At 43.2% G+C, this 17,485-nt stretch overlaps 1 protein-coding gene across 1 annotated transcript in view; it reads right to left on the bottom strand.

Moving 5' to 3' along the window:
- TSC22D4 (TSC22 domain family member 4) overlaps positions 1-11,263 on the bottom strand; it is a 44,517-nt gene extending 33,254 nt beyond the window's left edge. The window contains exon 1 of the mRNA XM_077470907.1: positions 10,984-11,263. The gene's annotated coding sequence lies outside the window, so the exon portion shown is untranslated. The remainder of the gene's footprint in view (positions 1-10,983) is intronic.
- Positions 11,264-17,485: the final 6,222 nt, after the last annotated feature.

The raw sequence follows: 17,485 nt of genomic DNA, 5'->3' as shown, positions 1-17,485 counted from the left end.
GGACCATAGTCCTTTCTTTTTTCTTGATGTTTGCTTGGAGCTACTCCTTAAAATCCATTCCAGACTCTTATCTAGGACAATGGTCTGGTATAGATGAATGGAAACCCAGGCTGTTTGTTTGCAAACAGAATGAATCAGCTGGGAAATGTAATTTTGTTTGCAATGTAAACACGCTGTTTTCTTTGTAAATATCAGTGTTGCTGTAGTAGGTTGTCTACATTACACAGATGGGCCACTTCACAGCAGGGCCAGGGCCAGGGCAGGTTATTTAATGTGTAATTCTGGCTATACACCTAACTAGACTTAAGATTGCCCCCTCCCCCCCTCCGAAAACCTATACTAACTAACCTGTGCAAAAAAGTGGGGCGGTCAGTATAGGGGTAATGTAGTATATAGGGTTAGGAGGTGTAGGGGTAATGTAGTATATAGGGGGTGGTGGTGTAGGGGTAATGTAGTATATTAGTGTAGGTGTAGTCTAGTAAATTGGGGCGGTCAGTAGTATATTGGGGTAGGTGGTGTAGGGGTAATGTAGCATATTAAAATAGGTGGTGTAGGCGTACTGTAGTATATTGGGGTAGGTGGTGTAGGGGTACTGTAGTATATTGGGGTAGTTGGTGTAGGGGTACTGTAGTATATTGGGGTAGTTGCTAAAGGGGTACTGTAGTATACAGGTGTAGTCTAGTAAATTGGGGAGGTCAGTATAGGGGTAATGTAGTATATTGGGGTTGGTGGTGTAGGGGCACTGTAGTATATGGGGTAGGTGGTGTAGGGGAACTATATTATATTGGGCTAGTTGCTGTAGGGCTACTGTAGCATATGGGGGCATTTGGTGTAGGGGTACTGTATTATATTGGGGTAGTTGGTGTAGGGCTACTGAAGTATATTGGTGTAGGTGTAGTCTAGTAAATTGGGGCGGTCATTATAGGGGTAATGTAGTATATTGGGGTAGGTGGTGTAGGGGAAATGTAGTATATTGGGGTAGGTGGTGTAGGGTTCATGTAGTAAATTGGGGCGGTCAATATAGGGGTAATGTAGTATATTGGGGTAGTCGATGTAGTATATTGGTAAAGTTGATGTAAATTGGTGTAGTTGATGTAGTATATTGGTGTAGTTGATGTAGTATATTGGGGTAGTTGATGAAGTATATTGGTGTAGTTGATGTAGTAGATTGGAGTAGTTGATGTAGTCGATGTAATATATTGGTGTAGGGGTAATGTAGTATATTGGTGTAGTTGATGTAGTATATTGGGGTAGGTGGTGTAGTTGATGTAGTGTATTGGGGTAGTTGATGTAGCTGATGTAGTATATTGATGTAGTTGATGTAGTATATTGGGGTAGTCTGTGTAGTTGATGTAGTATATTGGGGTAGTTGATGTAGCTGATGTAGTATATTGGGGTAGATGATGTAGTATATTGGGGTAGTCGGTGTAGTTGATGTAGTATATTGGGGTAATTGGTGTAGTTGATGTAGTATATGGGGGGAGTTGGTGTAGGGGTAATGTAGTATATTGGGGTAGTTAATGTAGTATAATGGGGTAGTTGATGTAGTTGATGTAGTATATTGGGGTAGTTAATGTAGTTGATGTAGTATATTGGGGTAGTTGATGTAGTATATTGGGGTAGTCGGTGTAGTTGATGTAGTATATTGGGGTAGTTGGTGTAGTTGATGTAGTATATTGGGGGAGTTGGTGTAGGGGTAATGTAGTATATTGGGGTAGTTGATGTAGTATATTGGAGTAGTTGATGTATTATATTGGGGTAGTTGATGTAGTATATTGGTGTAGTTGAGGTAGTATATTGGGGTAGTTTATGTAGTATATTGGTGTAGGGGTAATGTAGTATATTGGTGTAGTTGATGTAGTATATTGGGGTAGGTGGTGTAGTTGATGTAGTATATTGGGGTAGGGGTAATGTAGTATATTGGTGTAGTTGATGTAGTTGATGTAGTATATTGGGGTAGGTGGTGTAGTTAATGTAGTATATTGGGGTAGTTGATGCAGCTGATATAGTATATTGGGGTAGTTGATGTAGTATATTGGGGTAGTTGATGCAGTATATTGGGGTAGTCGGTGTAGTTGATGTAGTATATTGGGGTAGTTGATGTAGCTGATGTAGTATATTAGGGTAGTTGATGTAGTATATTGGGGTCGTTGATGTAGTATATTGGGGTAGTCGGTGTAGTTGATGTAGTATATTGGGGTAGTTGATGTAGTATATTGGGGTAGTCGGTGTAGTTGATGTAGTATATTGGGGTAGTTGATGTAGTATATTGGGGTAGTCGGTGTAGTTGATGTAGTATATTGGGGTAGTTGATGTAGTATATTGGGGTAGTTGGTGTAGTTGATGTAGTATATTGGGGTAGTTGATGTAGTATATTGGGGGAGTCGGTGTAGTTGATGTAGTATATTGGGGGAGTCGGTGTAGTTGATGTAGTATATTGGTGTAGTTGATGTAGTATATTGGGGGAGTCGGTGTAGTTGATGTAGTATATTGGGGGAGTCGGTGTAGTTGATGTAGTATATTGGGGGAGTTGGTGTAGTTGATGTAGTATATTGGGGGAGTTGGTGTAGGGGTAATGTAGTATATTGGGGTAGTTAATGTAGTATATTGGGGTAGTTGGTGTAGTTGATGTAGTATATTGGGGTAGTTGATGTAGGGGTAATGTAGTATATTGGGGTAGTTGATGTAGTATATTGGGGTAGTTGGTGTAGTTGATGTAGTATATTGGGGTAGTTGATGTAGGGGTAATGTAGTATATTGGGGTAGTTGGTGTAGTTGATGTAGTATATTGGGGTAGTTGGTGTAGGGGTAATGTAGTATATTGGGGTAGTCGGTGTAGTTGATGTAGTATATTGGGGGAGTCGGTGTAGTTGATGTAGTATATTGGGGGAGTCGGTGTAGTTGATGTAGTATATTGGGGGAGTCGGTGTAGTTGATGTACAGTGGTGTGAAAAAGTGTTTGCCCCCTTCCTCATTTCCTGTTCTTTTGCATGTTTGTCACACTTAAGTGTTTCGGAACATCAAACCAATTTAAACAATAGTCAAGGACAACACAAGTAAACACAAAATGCAATTTGTAAATGAAGGTGTTTATTATTAAAGGTGAAAAAAATCCAAACCATCATGGCCCTGTGTGAAAAAGTGATTGCCCCCTAAACCTAATAACTGGTTGGGCCACCCTTAGCAGCAACAACTGCAACCAAGCGTTTGCGATAACGTGCAATGAGGCTTTTACAGCGTCCTGGAGGAATTTTGGCCCACTCATCTTTGCAGAATTGTCCTAATTCAGTTACATTAGAGGGTTTTCGAGCATGAACGGCCTATTTAAGGTCATACCACAACATCTCAATAGGATTCAGGTCAGGACTTTGGCTAGGCCACTCCAAAGTCTTCATTTTGTTTTTCTTCAGCCATTCGGTGGTGGACTTGCTGGTGTGTTTAGGATCATTGTCCTGCTGCAGAACCCAAGTTCGTTTCAGCTTGAGTACACGAACAGATGGTCGGACATTCTCCTTCAGGATCTCTTGGTAGACAGCAGAATTCATAGTTCCTTTTATCACGGCAAGTCTTCCAGGTCCTGAAGCAGCAAAACAGCCCCAGACCATCACACTACCACCACCATATTTTACTGTTGGTATAATGTTCTTTTTATGAAATGCAGTGTTCCTTCTACGCCAGATATACTTGGACACACACCTTCCAAAGAGTTCCACTTTTGTCTCATCGGTCCACAGAATGTTGTCCCAAAAGTCTTGGGGATCATCAAGATGTGTTGTGGAGAAATTGAGACGAGCTTTGATGTTCTTTTTGCTCAGCAGTGGTTTTCTCCTTGGAACTCTGCCATGCAGGCCATTTTTGCCCAGTCTTTTCCTGATGGTGGAGGCATGAACGCTGACCTTAACTGAGGCAAGTGAGGCCTGCAGTTCCTTGGACGTTGTTGTGGGGTCTTTTGTGACCTCTTGGATGAGTCGTCGCTGCGCTCTTGGGGTAATTTTGGGTGGCCGGCCACTCCTGGGAAGGTTCACCACTGTTCCATGTCTTCGCCATTTGTGGATAATGGCTCTCACTGTGGTTCGCTGGATTCCCAAAGCTTTGGAAATGGCTTTATAACCCTTTCCAGACTGATAGATCTCAATTACTTTCTTTCTCAATTGTTCCTGAATTTCTTTGGCTCTCGGCATGATGTGTAGCTTTTAAGGATCTTCTGGTGGACCTTACTGTGTCAAGCAGCTCCTATTTAAGTGATGCCTTGATTGTGAACAGGTGTGGCAATAATCAGGCCTGGGTGTGGCTAGAGAAATTGAACTCAGGTGTGGACAACCACAGTTATAGTATGTATTAACAAGGGGGGCAATCACTTTTTCACACAGGGCCATGATGGTTTGGATTTTTTTTCACCTTTAATAATAAACACCTTCATTTACAAATTGCATTTTGTGTTTACTTGTGTTGTCCTTGACTATTGTTTAAATTGGTTTGATGTTCCGAAACACTTAAGTGTGACAAACATGCAAAGGAACAGGAAATGAGGAAGGGGGCAAACACTTTTTCACACCACTGTAGTATATTGGTGTAGTTGATGTAGTATATTGGGGGAGTCGGTGTAGTTGATGTAGTATATTGGGGAAGTTGGTGTAGTTGATGTAGTATATTGGGGGAGTTGGTGTAGTTGATGTAGTATATTGGGGGAGTTGGTGTAGGGGTAATGTAGTATATTGGGGTAGTTGGTGTAGTTGATGTAGTATATTGGGGTAGTTGATGTAGTATATTGGGGTAGTTGGTGTAGTTGATGTAGTATATTGGGGTAGTTGGTGTAGGGGTAATGTAGTATATTGGGGTAGTTAATGTAGTATATTGGGGTAGTTGGTGTAGTTGATGTAGTATATTGGGGTAGTTGATGTAGGGGTAATGTAGTATATTGGGGTAGTTGGTGTAGTTGATGTAGTATATTGGGGTAGTTGATGTAGTATATTGGGGTAGTTGGTGTAGTTGATGTAGTATATTGGGGTAGTTGATGTAGTATATTGGGGGAGTCGGTGTAGTTGATGTAGTATATTGGGGGAGTTGGTGTAGTTGATGTAGTATATTGGGGTAGTCGGTGTAGTTGATGTAGTATATTGGGGTAGTTGATGTAGTATATTGGGGGAGTCGGTGTAGTTGATGTAGTATATTGGGGGAGTCGGTGTAGTTGATGTAGTATATTGGTGTAGTTGATGTAGTATATTGGGGGAGTCGGTGTAGTTGATGTAGTATATTGGGGAAGTTGGTGTAGTTGATGTAGTATATTGGGGGAGTTGGTGTAGTTGATGTAGTATATTGGGGGAGTTGGTGTAGTTGATGTAGTATATTGGGGGAGTTGGTGTAGGGGTAATGTAGTATATTGGGGTAGTTAATGTAGTATATTGGGGTAGTTGGTGTAGTTGATGTAGTATATTGGGGTAGTTGATGTAGGGGTAATGTAGTATATTGGGGTAGTTGGTGTAGTTGATGTAGTATATTGGGGTAGTTGATGTAGTATATTGGGGTAGTTGGTGTAGTTGATGTAGTATATTGGGGTAGTTGGTGTAGGGGTAATGTAGTATATTGGGGTAGTTAATGTAGTATATTGGGGTAGTTGGTGTAGTTGATGTAGTATATTGGGGTAGTTGATGTAGGGGTAATGTAGTATATTGGGGTAGTTGGTGTAGTTGATGTAGTATATTGGGGTAGTTGATGTAGTATATTGGGGTAGTTGGTGTAGTTGATGTAGTATATTGGGGTAGTTGGTGTAGGGGTAATGTAGTATATTGGGGTAGTTAATGTAGTATATTGGGGTAGTTGGTGTAGTTGATGTAGTATATTGGGGTAGTTGATGTAGGGGTAATGTAGTATATTGGGGTAGTTGGTGTAGTTGATGTAGTATATTGGGGTAGTTGATGTAGTATATTGGGGTAGTTGGTGTAGTTGATGTAGTATATTGGGGTAGTTGGTGTAGGGGTAATGTAGTATATTGGGGTAGTTAATGTAGTATATTGGGGTAGTTGGTGTAGTTGATGTAGTATATTGGGGTAGTTGATGTAGGGGTAATGTAGTTATATTGGGGTAGTTGGTGTAGTTGATGTAGTATATTGGGGTAGTTGATGTAGTATATTGGGGTAGTTGGTGTAGTTGATGTAGTATATTGGGGTAGTTGATGTAGTATATTGGGGGAGTCGGTGTAGTTGATGTAGTATATTGGGGGAGTTGGTGTAGTTGATGTAGTATATTGGGGGAGTTGGTGTAGTTGATGTAGTATATTGGTGTAGTTGATGTAGTATATTGGGGGAGTCGGTGTAGTTGATGTAGTATATTGGGGGAGTCGGTGTAGTTGATGTAGTATATTGGTGTAGTTGATGTAGTATATTGGGGGAGTCGGTGTAGTTGATGTAGTATATTGGGGAAGTTGGTGTAGTTGATGTAGTATATTGGGGGAGTTGGTGTAGTTGATGTAGTATATTGGGGGAGTTGGTGTAGGGGTAATGTAGTATATTGGGGTAGTTAATGTAGTATATTGGGGTAGTTGGTGTAGTTGATGTAGTATATTGGGGTAGTTGATGTAGGGGTAATGTAGTATATTGGGGTAGTTGGTGTAGTTGATGTAGTATATTGGGGTAGTTGATGTAGTATATTGGGGTAGTTGGTGTAGTTGATGTAGTATATTGGGGTAGTTGGTGTAGGGGTAATGTAGTATATTGGGGTAGTTAATGTAGTATATTGGGGTAGTTGGTGTAGTTGATGTAGTATATTGGGGTAGTTGATGTAGGGGTAATGTAGTATATTGGGGTAGTTGGTGTAGTTGATGTAGTATATTGGGGTAGTTGATGTAGTATATTGGGGTAGTTGGTGTAGTTGATGTAGTATATTGGGGTAGTTGGTGTAGGGGTAATGTAGTATATTGGGGTAGTTAATGTAGTATATTGGGGTAGTTGGTGTAGTTGATGTAGTATATTGGGGTAGTTGATGTAGGGGTAATGTAGTATATTGGGGTAGTTGGTGTAGTTGATGTAGTATATTGGGGTAGTTGATGTAGTATATTGGGGGAGTTGGTGTAGTTGATGTAGTATATTGGGGGAGTTGGTGTAGGGGTAATGTAGTATATTGGGGTAGTTAATGTAGTATATTGGGGTAGTTGGTGTAGTTGATGTAGTATATTGGGGTAGTTGATGTAGGGGTAATGTAGTATATTGGGGTAGTTGGTGTAGTTGATGTAGTATATTGGGGTAGTTGATGTAGTATATTGGGGTAGTTGGTGTAGTTGATGTAGTATATTGGGGTAGTTGGTGTAGGGGTAATGTAGTATATTGGGGTAGTTAATGTAGTATATTGGGGTAGTTGGTGTAGTTGATGTAGTATATTGGGGTAGTTGATGTAGGGGTAATGTAGTATATTGGGGTAGTTGGTGTAGTTGATGTAGTATATTGGGGTAGTTGATGTAGTATATTGGGGTAGTTGGTGTAGTTGATGTAGTATATTGTGGTAGTTGGTGTAGGGGTAATGTAGTATATTGGGGTAGTTAATGTAGTATATTGGGGTAGTTGGTGTAGTTGATGTAGTATATTGGGGTAGTTGATGTAGGGGTAATGTAGTATATTGGGGTAGTTGGTGTAGTTGATGTAGTATATTGGGGTAGTTGATGTAGTATATTGGGGTAGTTGGTGTAGTTGATGTAGTATATTGGGGTAGTTGATGTAGTATATTGGGGGAGTCGGTGTAGTTGATGTAGTATATTGGGGGAGTTGGTGTAGTTGATGTAGTATATTGGGGGAGTTGGTGTAGGGGTAATGTAGTATATTGGGGTAGTTAATGTAGTATATTGGGGTAGTTGGTGTAGTTGATGTAGTATATTGGGGTAGTTAATGTAGTATATTGGGGGAGTTGGTGTAGTTGATGTAGTATATTGGGGGAGTTGGTGTAGTTGATGTAGTATATTGGGGTAGTTGGTGTAGTTGATGTAGTATATTGGGGTAGTTGATGTAGGGGTAATGTAGTATATTGGGGAAGTTGGTGTAGTTGATGTAGTATATTGGGGTAGTTGATGTAGTATATTGGGGGAGTCGGTGTAGTTGATGTAGTATATTGGGGGAGTTGGTGTAGTTGATGTAGTATATTGGGGGAGTTGGTGTAGGGGTAATGTAGTATATTGGGGTAGTTAATGTAGTATATTGGGGTAGTTGGTGTAGTTGATGTAGTATATTGGGGTAGTTAATGTAGTATATTGGGGGAGTTGGTGTAGTTGATGTAGTATATTGGGGGAGTTGGTGTAGTTGATGTAGTATATTGGGGGAGTTGGTGTAGTTGATGTAGTATATTGGGGTAGTTGGTGTAGGGGTAATGTAGTATATTGGGGTAGTTAATGTAGTGTATTGGGGTAGTTGGTGTAGTTGATGTAGTATATTGGGGTAGTTGGTGTAGGGGTAATGTAGTATATTGGGGTAGTTGATGTAGTATATTGGGGTAGTTGGTGTAGGGGTAATGTAGTATATTGGGGTAGTTGATGTAGTATATTGGGGTAGTTGGTGTAGTTGATGTAGTATATTGGGGTAGTTGATGTAGGGGTAATGTAGTATATTGGGGTAGTTGATGTAGGGGTAATGTAGTATATTGGGGTAGTTGATGTAGGGGTAATGTAGTATATTGGGGTAGTTGATGTAGTATATTGGGGTAGTTGGTGTAGTTGATGTAGTATATTGGGGTAGTTGGTGTAGGGGTAATGTAGTATATTGGGGTAGTTGGTGTAGTTGATGTAGTATATTGGGGTAGTTGATGTAGTATATTGGGGTAGTTGGTGTAGTTGATGTAGTATATTGGGGTAGTTGGTGTAGGGGTAATGTAGTATATTGGGGTAGTTAATGTAGTATATTGGGGTAGTTGGTGTAGTTGATGTAGTATATTGGGGTAGTTGATGTAGGGGTAATGTAGTATATTGGGGTAGTTGGTGTAGTTGATGTAGTATATTGGGGTAGTTGATGTAGTATATTGGGGTAGTTGGTGTAGTTGATGTAGTATATTGGGGTAGTTGGTGTAGGGGTAATGTAGTATATTGGGGTAGTTAATGTAGTATATTGGGGTAGTTGGTGTAGTTGATGTAGTATATTGGGGTAGTTGATGTAGGGGTAATGTAGTATATTGGGGTAGTTGGTGTAGTTGATGTAGTATATTGGGGTAGTTGATGTAGTATATTGGGGGAGTTGGTGTAGTTGATGTAGTATATTGGGGGAGTTGGTGTAGGGGTAATGTAGTATATTGGGGTAGTTAATGTAGTATATTGGGGTAGTTGGTGTAGTTGATGTAGTATATTGGGGTAGTTGATGTAGGGGTAATGTAGTATATTGGGGTAGTTGGTGTAGTTGATGTAGTATATTGGGGTAGTTGATGTAGTATATTGGGGTAGTTGGTGTAGTTGATGTAGTATATTGGGGTAGTTGGTGTAGGGGTAATGTAGTATATTGGGGTAGTTAATGTAGTATATTGGGGTAGTTGGTGTAGTTGATGTAGTATATTGGGGTAGTTGATGTAGGGGTAATGTAGTATATTGGGGTAGTTGGTGTAGTTGATGTAGTATATTGGGGTAGTTGATGTAGTATATTGGGGTAGTTGGTGTAGTTGATGTAGTATATTGGGGTAGTTGGTGTAGGGGTAATGTAGTATATTGGGGTAGTTAATGTAGTATATTGGGGTAGTTGGTGTAGTTGATGTAGTATATTGGGGTAGTTGATGTAGGGGTAATGTAGTATATTGGGGTAGTTGGTGTAGTTGATGTAGTATATTGGGGTAGTTGATGTAGTATATTGGGGTAGTTGGTGTAGTTGATGTAGTATATTGGGGTAGTTGATGTAGTATATTGGGGGAGTCGGTGTAGTTGATGTAGTATATTGGGGGAGTTGGTGTAGTTGATGTAGTATATTGGGGGAGTTGGTGTAGGGGTAATGTAGTATATTGGGGTAGTTAATGTAGTATATTGGGGTAGTTGGTGTAGTTGATGTAGTATATTGGGGTAGTTAATGTAGTATATTGGGGGAGTTGGTGTAGTTGATGTAGTATATTGGGGGAGTTGGTGTAGTTGATGTAGTATATTGGGGGAGTTGGTGTAGTTGATGTAGTATATTGGGGTAGTTGGTGTAGGGGTAATGTAGTATATTGGGGTAGTTAATGTAGTGTATTGGGTAGTTGGTGTAGTTGATGTAGTATATTGGGGTAGTTGGTGTAGGGGTAATGTAGTATATTGGGGTAGTTAATGTAGTGTATTGGGGTAGTTGGTGTAGTTGATGTAGTATATTGGGGTAGTTGGTGTAGTTGATGTAGTATATTGGGGTAGTTGATGTAGGGGTAATGTAGTATATTGGGGTAGTTGATGTAGGGGTAATGTAGTATATTGGGGTAGTTGATGTAGGGGTAATGTAGTATATTGGGGTAGTTGATGTAGTATATTGGGGTAGTTGGTGTAGTTGATGTAGTATATTGGGGTAGTTGGTGTAGGGGTAATGTAGTATATTGGGGTAGTTAATGTAGTATATTGGGGTAGTTGGTGTAGTTGATGTAGTATATTGGTGTATTAGGTACAGAGTAGTAGACTGGAGTAATAGGTTGCTGCTCTATAATAATATATTAATGTACGGTACTAAGGGCAGTGTAGTTTATTAATCTCATACAAGCACACCCCTCCCGCCACTCCCTACTCCTGCCTTGGCGGGGCGCTGTTTTATTGCTGCGGGGGTAAGAGAATTGACAGAAGAGTTGGGCAGCCCCCAGACATGTCATCATGTGAAGCGCAGAGCGTGTTGGCTCTCATGTAGCAGCATGCGCACACATGTCATCTGTCAGGAGGAATGATATATCACCCTGTGTCTCCTGACACTGCCTCCATAACCCTTCTGCCTCCATATATAGACTGGACCACAGAGCTGACACTTCATGCACCCAGGGTGTGCTCCTCACAGTGCTGCAGAGCACAAGCGAAGGACTTACCTGCTGAAGATGTGGTGGTGGGAGAAGTGTTGGGTGAATTCCTCTTCTCTTCCAGCCTGTCCCTCCTAATTCTTGCCGTCAGTCGCCCCTCTCAGTAAACTTGTGTGTCCCGTGAGCTGACACTTCATACGTGTTGCGTCCTTCATCTTCGCTGCCCTGCGCTCTCCTGCACTCTGCCTGTTGACATCTCTGGCCTGTCAGGAAGTCCTGCCTCTGCTGTCTGTCTGTCCCCTTCCTTCTGCCCCCCTCTCTCTCTCTCCTCCCATTTCTTCCCTCTATCTCACCCCTCCTTTCTGGGTGTCACATTCTTCTCACCCTCCTTCCCCTTTCTGGCTCATCTGACAACTCTTCTCCTGACTCACAGCCACGCTCTTCTCCACTCCCTCCCTCCCTCCTTCCTTTTCTTTCCTTCCCTCACTTTCTCAAATTTATCAAAGTTTTCAGTTAGCAGATCTGATGCATTGGGGGGTCATTTACTAAAGGCTACAAGTGCAAAGTGCACATGAAATCGCACTGCAAGTCGCTGTAGATCAGAGGGGAAGATATGAAATGAGGGGAAGCTCTGCTGATTTTATCATCAATCATGTGTAAGCTAAAATGCTTTTTTTTTTTTTTTCTTCGTACATGTCCCCCTCGGATCTACAGCGACTGCACTTCCAAGTGTAATTTCAGTGCAATTTCATGTGCACTTGTAGTGCAAAGTGGATTTGCCTTTAGTAAATAACCCCCAATGTGCCATTATCAGTCCACAGGAAGTGCTCCTCTCCTCTCTCATCTTTGATTGGCAGGATCAAACACATTTTAGCATTCTGTCCAACCAGGCTGTCATGTTTTCTCTCTTCCTTTCTGTCTTTTCTATTTTTTTTCTCTTCTCCTCTCCTTATCCTTCCCTCCCATCTCTCTCCTCTCTCTCTCCTTCCCTCCCTATCCCGTCTCTCTCTGTTTCTCCTCTCCGTTTCTTCCTCTCCTTATCCCATCTCTCTCCTCTCTCTGCTTTCTCTCTCCTCTTTCCCTCCCTATTCCATCTCTCTCCTCTCCTCTCTCTCCTTCTCTCCCTCTCCCATCTCTCTCTTTCTCCCTTCCTCTCTCCTTTCATTCATCTCCCATGTCACTCTCCTCTCCTTCCCTCCCTATCCCATTTCTCTAGCTTTCTCCTCCCTATCCTCTCTTCTTTCCTGCCCTTCCAGTCTCTCTCTTTTTAGTGTTCTCTCCTCTCCATTCCCTCCCTATCCCGTTTCTCTCTCTTTCTCTTCCCTCTCTCCCCTTTCCTTCTTCTCTCCCATCTCTCTTTCTTTCGTCTCCCTATCTTTTCACCCTTCCTTCAATCTTTCATGTTTCGCCTTTCCTCTCTCTTCCTTTCCTCTCTCTTCCATCTCTCTCTGTTCCTTTCTTCTCTCGTCCATGTCTCTCTCTCTTCCTTTCCTCTCTCTTCCATCTCTCTCTCTTCCTTTCCTCTCTCTTCCATCTCTCTCTGTTCCTTTCTTCTCTCGTCCATGTCTCTCTCTCTTCCTTTCCTCTCTCTTCCATGTCTCTCTCTCTTCCTTTCCTCTCTCTTCCATGTCTCTCTCTCTTCCTTTCCTCTCTCTTCCATGTCTCTCTCTCTTCCTTTCCTCTCTCTTCCATGTCTCTCTCTCTTCCTTTCCTCTCTCTTCCATCTCTCTCTCTTCCTTTCCTCTCTCTCTTCCTTTCCTCTCTCTTCCATGTCTCTCTCTCTTCCGTGTCTCTCTCTCTTCCATGTCTCTCTCTCTCTCTCCTTCCTTTCCTCTCTCTTCCATGTCTCTCTCTCTTCCATGTCTCTCTCTCTCTCTTCCTTTCCTCTCTCTCTTCCATGTCTCTCTCTCTCTTCCTTTCCTCTCTCTCTTCCTTTCCTCTCTCTTCCATGTCTCTCTCTCTTCCGTGTCTCTCTCTCTCTCTTCCTTTCCTCTCTCTCTTCCATGTCTCTCTCTCTTCCTTTCCTCTCTCTCTTCCATGTCTCTCTCTCTTCCTTTCCTCTCTCTCTTCCATGTCTCTCTCTCTCTTCCTTTCCTCTCTCTTCCATGTCTCTCTCTCTCTTCCTTTCCTCTCTCTTCCATGTCTCTCTCTCTTCCTTTCCTCTCTCTTCCATGTCTCTCTCTCTTCCTTTCCTCTCTCTTCCATGTCTCTCTCTCTTCCTTTCCTCTCTCTTCCCATCTCTCTCTTCCTTTTCCTCTCTCTCTTCCTTTCCTCTCTCTCTTCCTTTCCTCTCTCTTCCATGTCTCTCTCTCTTCCATGTCTCTCTCTCTCTTCCTTTCCTCTCTCTCTTCCAGGTCTCTCTCTCTTCCTTTCCTCTCTCTTCCTTTCCTCTCTCTTCCATCTCTCTCTTTTCCTTTCCTCTCTCTTCCATCCCTCTCTCTTCCTTTCCTCTCTCTTCCATCTCTCTCTTTTCCTTTCCTCTCTCTTCCATGTCTTCATCTCTTCCTTTTCTCTCTCTTCCATGTCTCTCTCTCTTCCTTTCCTCTCTCTTCCATGTATCTCTCTCTTCCTTTCCTCTCTCTTCCATGTCTCAATCTCTTCCTTTCCTCTCTCTTCCATGTCTTCATCTCTTCATTTCCTCTCTCTTCCTTTCCTCTCTCTTCCTTTCCTCTCTCTTCCTTTCCTCTCTCTTCCATGTATCTCTCTCTTCCTTTCCTCTCTCTTCCTTTCCTCTCTCTTCCATCTCTCTCTCTCTTCCTTTCCTCTCTCTTCCATCTCTCTCTTTTCCTTTCCCCTCTCTTCCATCTCTCTATCTTACTTCCCTCTCTCTTCCTTTCTCTCTCTTCCATGTCTCTCTCTCTTCCTTTCCTCTCTCTTCCATGTCTCTCTCTCTTCCTTTCCTCTCTCTTCCATGTCTCTCTCTCTTCCTTTCCTCTCTCTTCCATGTCTCTCTCTCTTCCTTTCCTCTCTCTTCCATCTCTCTCTCTTCCTTTCCTCTCTCTCTTCCTTTCCTCTCTCTTCCATGTCTCTCTCTCTTCCGTGTCTCTCTCTCTTCCATGTCTCTCTCTCTCTCTTCCTTTCCTCTCTCTTCCATGTCTCTCTCTCTTCCATGTCTCTCTCTCTCTCTTCCTTTCCTCTCTCTCTTCCATGTCTCTCTCTCTCTTCCTTTCCTCTCTCTCTTCCTTTCCTCTCTCTTCCATGTCTCTCTCTCTTCCGTGTCTCTCTCTCTCTCTTCCTTTCCTCTCTCTCTTCCATGTCTCTCTCTCTTCCTTTCCTCTCTCTCTTCCATGTCTCTCTCTCTTCCTTTCCTCTCTCTCTTCCATGTCTCTCTCTCTCTTCCTTTCCTCTCTCTTCCATGTCTCTCTCTCTCTTCCTTTCCTCTCTCTTCCATGTCTCTCTCTCTTCCTTTCCTCTCTCTTCCATGTCTCTCTCTCTTCCTTTCCTCTCTCTTCCATGTCTCTCTCTCTTCCTTTCCTCTCTCTTCCATCTCTCTCTTCCTTTCCTCTCTCTCTTCCTTTCCTCTCTCTCTTCCTTTCCTCTCTCTTCCATGTCTCTCTCTCTTCCATGTCCTCTCTCTCTCTTCCTTTCCTCTCTCTCTTCCAGGTCTCTCTCTCTTCCTTTCCTCTCTCTTCCTTTCCTCTCTCTTCCATCTCTCTCTTTTCCTTTCCTCTCTCTTCCATCCCTCTCTCTTCCTTTCCTCTCTCTTCCATCTCTCTCTTTTCCTTTCCTCTCTCTTCCTTTCCTCTCTCTTCCATGTCTCTCTCTCTTCCTTTTCATCTCTCTTCCATGTCTTCATCTCTTCCTTTTTCTCTCTCTTCCATGTCTCTCTCTCTTCCTTTCCTCTCTCTTCCATATCTCAATCTCTTCCTTTCCTCTCTCTTCCATGTATCTCTCTCTTCCTTTCCTCTCTCTTCCATGTCTCAATCTCTTCCTTTCCTCTCTCTTCCATGTCTTCATCTCTTCATTTCCTCTCTCTTCCTTTCCTCTCTCTTCCTTTCCTCTCTCTTCCTTTCCTCTCTCTTCCATGTATCTCTCTCTTCCTTTCCTCTCTCTTCCTTTCCCTCTCCTTCCATCTCTCTCTCTCTTCCTTTCCTCTCTCTTCCATCTCTCTCTTTTCCTTTCCCTCTCTTCCATCTCTCTATCTTACTTCCCTCTCTCTTCCTTTCCTCTCTCTTCCATGTATCTCTCTCTTCCTTTCCTCTCTCTCTTCCTTTCCTCTCTCTTCCATCTCTCTCTCTCTTCCTTTCCTCTTTCCTCCATCTCTCTCTTTTCCTTTCCTCTCTCTTCCATGTCTCTCTCTCTTCCATGTCTCTCTCTCTTCCTTTCCTCTCTCTTTCCATGTCTTGGTCTCTTTCCTTTCCTCTCTCTTCCATGTCTCTCTCTCTTCCTTTCTCTCTCTTCCATCTCTCTCTCTCTTCCGTTCCTCTCTTCCATCTCTCTCTCTTCCGTTCCTCTCTTCCACCTCTCTCTCTCTCTTCCTTTCCTCTCTTTTCCTTTCCTCTCTCTTCCTTTCCTCTCTCTTCCATCTCTCTCTCTTCCGTTCCTCTCTTTTCCGTCCCTCTCTCTTCCATCTCTCTCTCTCTTCCTTTCCTCTCTCTTCCTTTCCTCTCTCTTCCATCTCTCTCTCTCTTCTTTCCTCTCTCTTCCTTTCCTCTCTCTTCCTTTCCTCTCTCTTCCATCTCTCTCTCTTCCTTTCCTCTCTCTTCCATCTCTCTCTCTTCCATCTCTCTCTCTCTCTTCCTTTCCTCTCTCTTCCATCTCTCTCTCTTCCTTTCCTCTCTCTTCCATCCCTCTCTCTCTCTTCCCTTTCCTCTCTATTCCATCTCTCTCTCTTCCTTTTCTCTCTCTTCCATCTCTCTCTCTTCCTTTCCTCTCTATTCCATCTCTCTCTCTTCCTTTCCTCTCTCTTCCATCTCTCTCTTTTCCTTTCCTCTCTCTTCCATGTCTCTCTCTATTCCTTTCCTCTCTCTTCCATCTTCTCTCTTTTCCTTTCCTCTCTCTTCCTTTCCACTCTCTTCCACTCTCTCTCATCCTTTCCTCTCTCTTCCATGTCTCTCTCTCTCTCCATTTCTCTCTCTCTTTTCCTCCCTCTCCCTTCTCTCTCTCTCTTTCACTCTCTCCTCTCCTCCCATCCCTCTCCCATCTCTCTCTTTCTCCTCTCTATTCTCTCCTTTCCGTCCTCTCCAATCTCTCTCTCTCTCCTCTCCATCCCTCCATCTCCATCTCTCTTCTCCTCTCTCCTCTCCTTCCCTCCTTCTCCCATCTCTCTTTCTCCTCTCTCTCTCCTCTCCTTCCCTCCATCTCCCATCTCTCTTTCTCCTCTCTCTCCTCTCCTTCCCTCCTTCTCCCATCTCTCTCTTTATCTTCCCCATCCTCTCTCCTTTCTTCTTCCATGTCTCTATTTTTCTCCTCTCTCTCCCTCCTCTCCTTCCTCCCTATCCCAGCCCTCTCTCTCTCTCTCTTTCTCCTCTCCTTTATGCCCTCTCAAATCTCTCTCTCTCACCCTCCTTTACTTTCCGCCTTCTCCTGTCAATCTTTTTCCTCTTATTTCCTTTCTCTCTCTCTCTCTCTCTCTCTCTCTCTCTCTCTCTCTCTCCCTCCTCTCCCACCTCCCATCTCTCTTTCTCCTCTCTCTCTCTCCTCTCCTTCCCTCCTTCTCTCATCTTTCTCTTTCTCCTCCCTATCCTCCCTCTTCCATGTCTCTATTTTTCTCCTCTCTTTCCCCTTTCCTTCCCTCCCCACCCCATCTCTCTCTCTCCTTTCTCTCCAATCTCTCTCTCTTTATCCTCCCTCCTCTTCATCCCTACCTCTCAAATCTCTTTCTCTCTCTCTTTCTTCTGCTTTCCTCCCTCTCCCATCTCTCTGTCTTTCTCCTCTCCTCTCTCTCCTTTCTGTCCTCTCTAATCTCTCTCTCATCCTCCTTTACTTTCCGCCTTCTCCTGTCAATTCTTTTTCTCTCTCCTCTCCCTCTCCAATCTCTCTCTCTCCCTCTCTCCTCTCTGTCCCTCCCTCTCCTCTCCCTCTCTCCTCTTCATCTCCTCTCTCCCCACCCCCCCTCTTTCTCTCTCATCTTTCTCCTCTCCTTCTTTCTCTCTCCTCTTCATTCTCTTTCTCTCTCCTCTCCTCCCACTCTCTCCTCTTCATCTCCTCTCTCCCCCCCCCCCTTTCTCTCTCATTTTTCTCCTCTCCTTCTCTCTCTCTCCTCTTCATTCCCTTTCTCTCGCTTCTCCTCCCCCTCTCTCCTCTTCATTTGCCTTCTCTCTCTCTATCTCCCTCTCTCTTTCTCCTCTCTCTCCCCCTCTCTCTCTCTCTTCATTTCTTTTCTCTCTCTACCCTCTCCTCTCTCTCACTCCTCTTCGTTTGCTTTCTCTCTCCTCTCCTTCTCCCTCTCTCTCTCCTCTTCACTTCTTTTCTCTCTGTCTCTTCCCCTCTCTCATCTCACTCCTCTTCATTCCCTTTCTATCTCTCTCTCTCTCTCTCATCTCTCTCTTCTCCTCTCTCTTTCCTCTTCATTCCCTTTCTCTCTCCTCCCCCTCTCTCCTCTTCATTTTCATTCTCTCTCTCTCCTCTT

This window comes from Lithobates pipiens, unplaced genomic scaffold (assembly GCF_037356315.1).
Source record: "Lithobates pipiens isolate NorthernLeopardFrog02 unplaced genomic scaffold, aLitPip1_a1.2 Scaffold_8, whole genome shotgun sequence".
Taxonomy (NCBI): Eukaryota; Metazoa; Chordata; class Amphibia; order Anura; family Ranidae; genus Lithobates; species Lithobates pipiens.
This window is presented reverse-complemented; position numbering and strand designations above follow the sequence as displayed.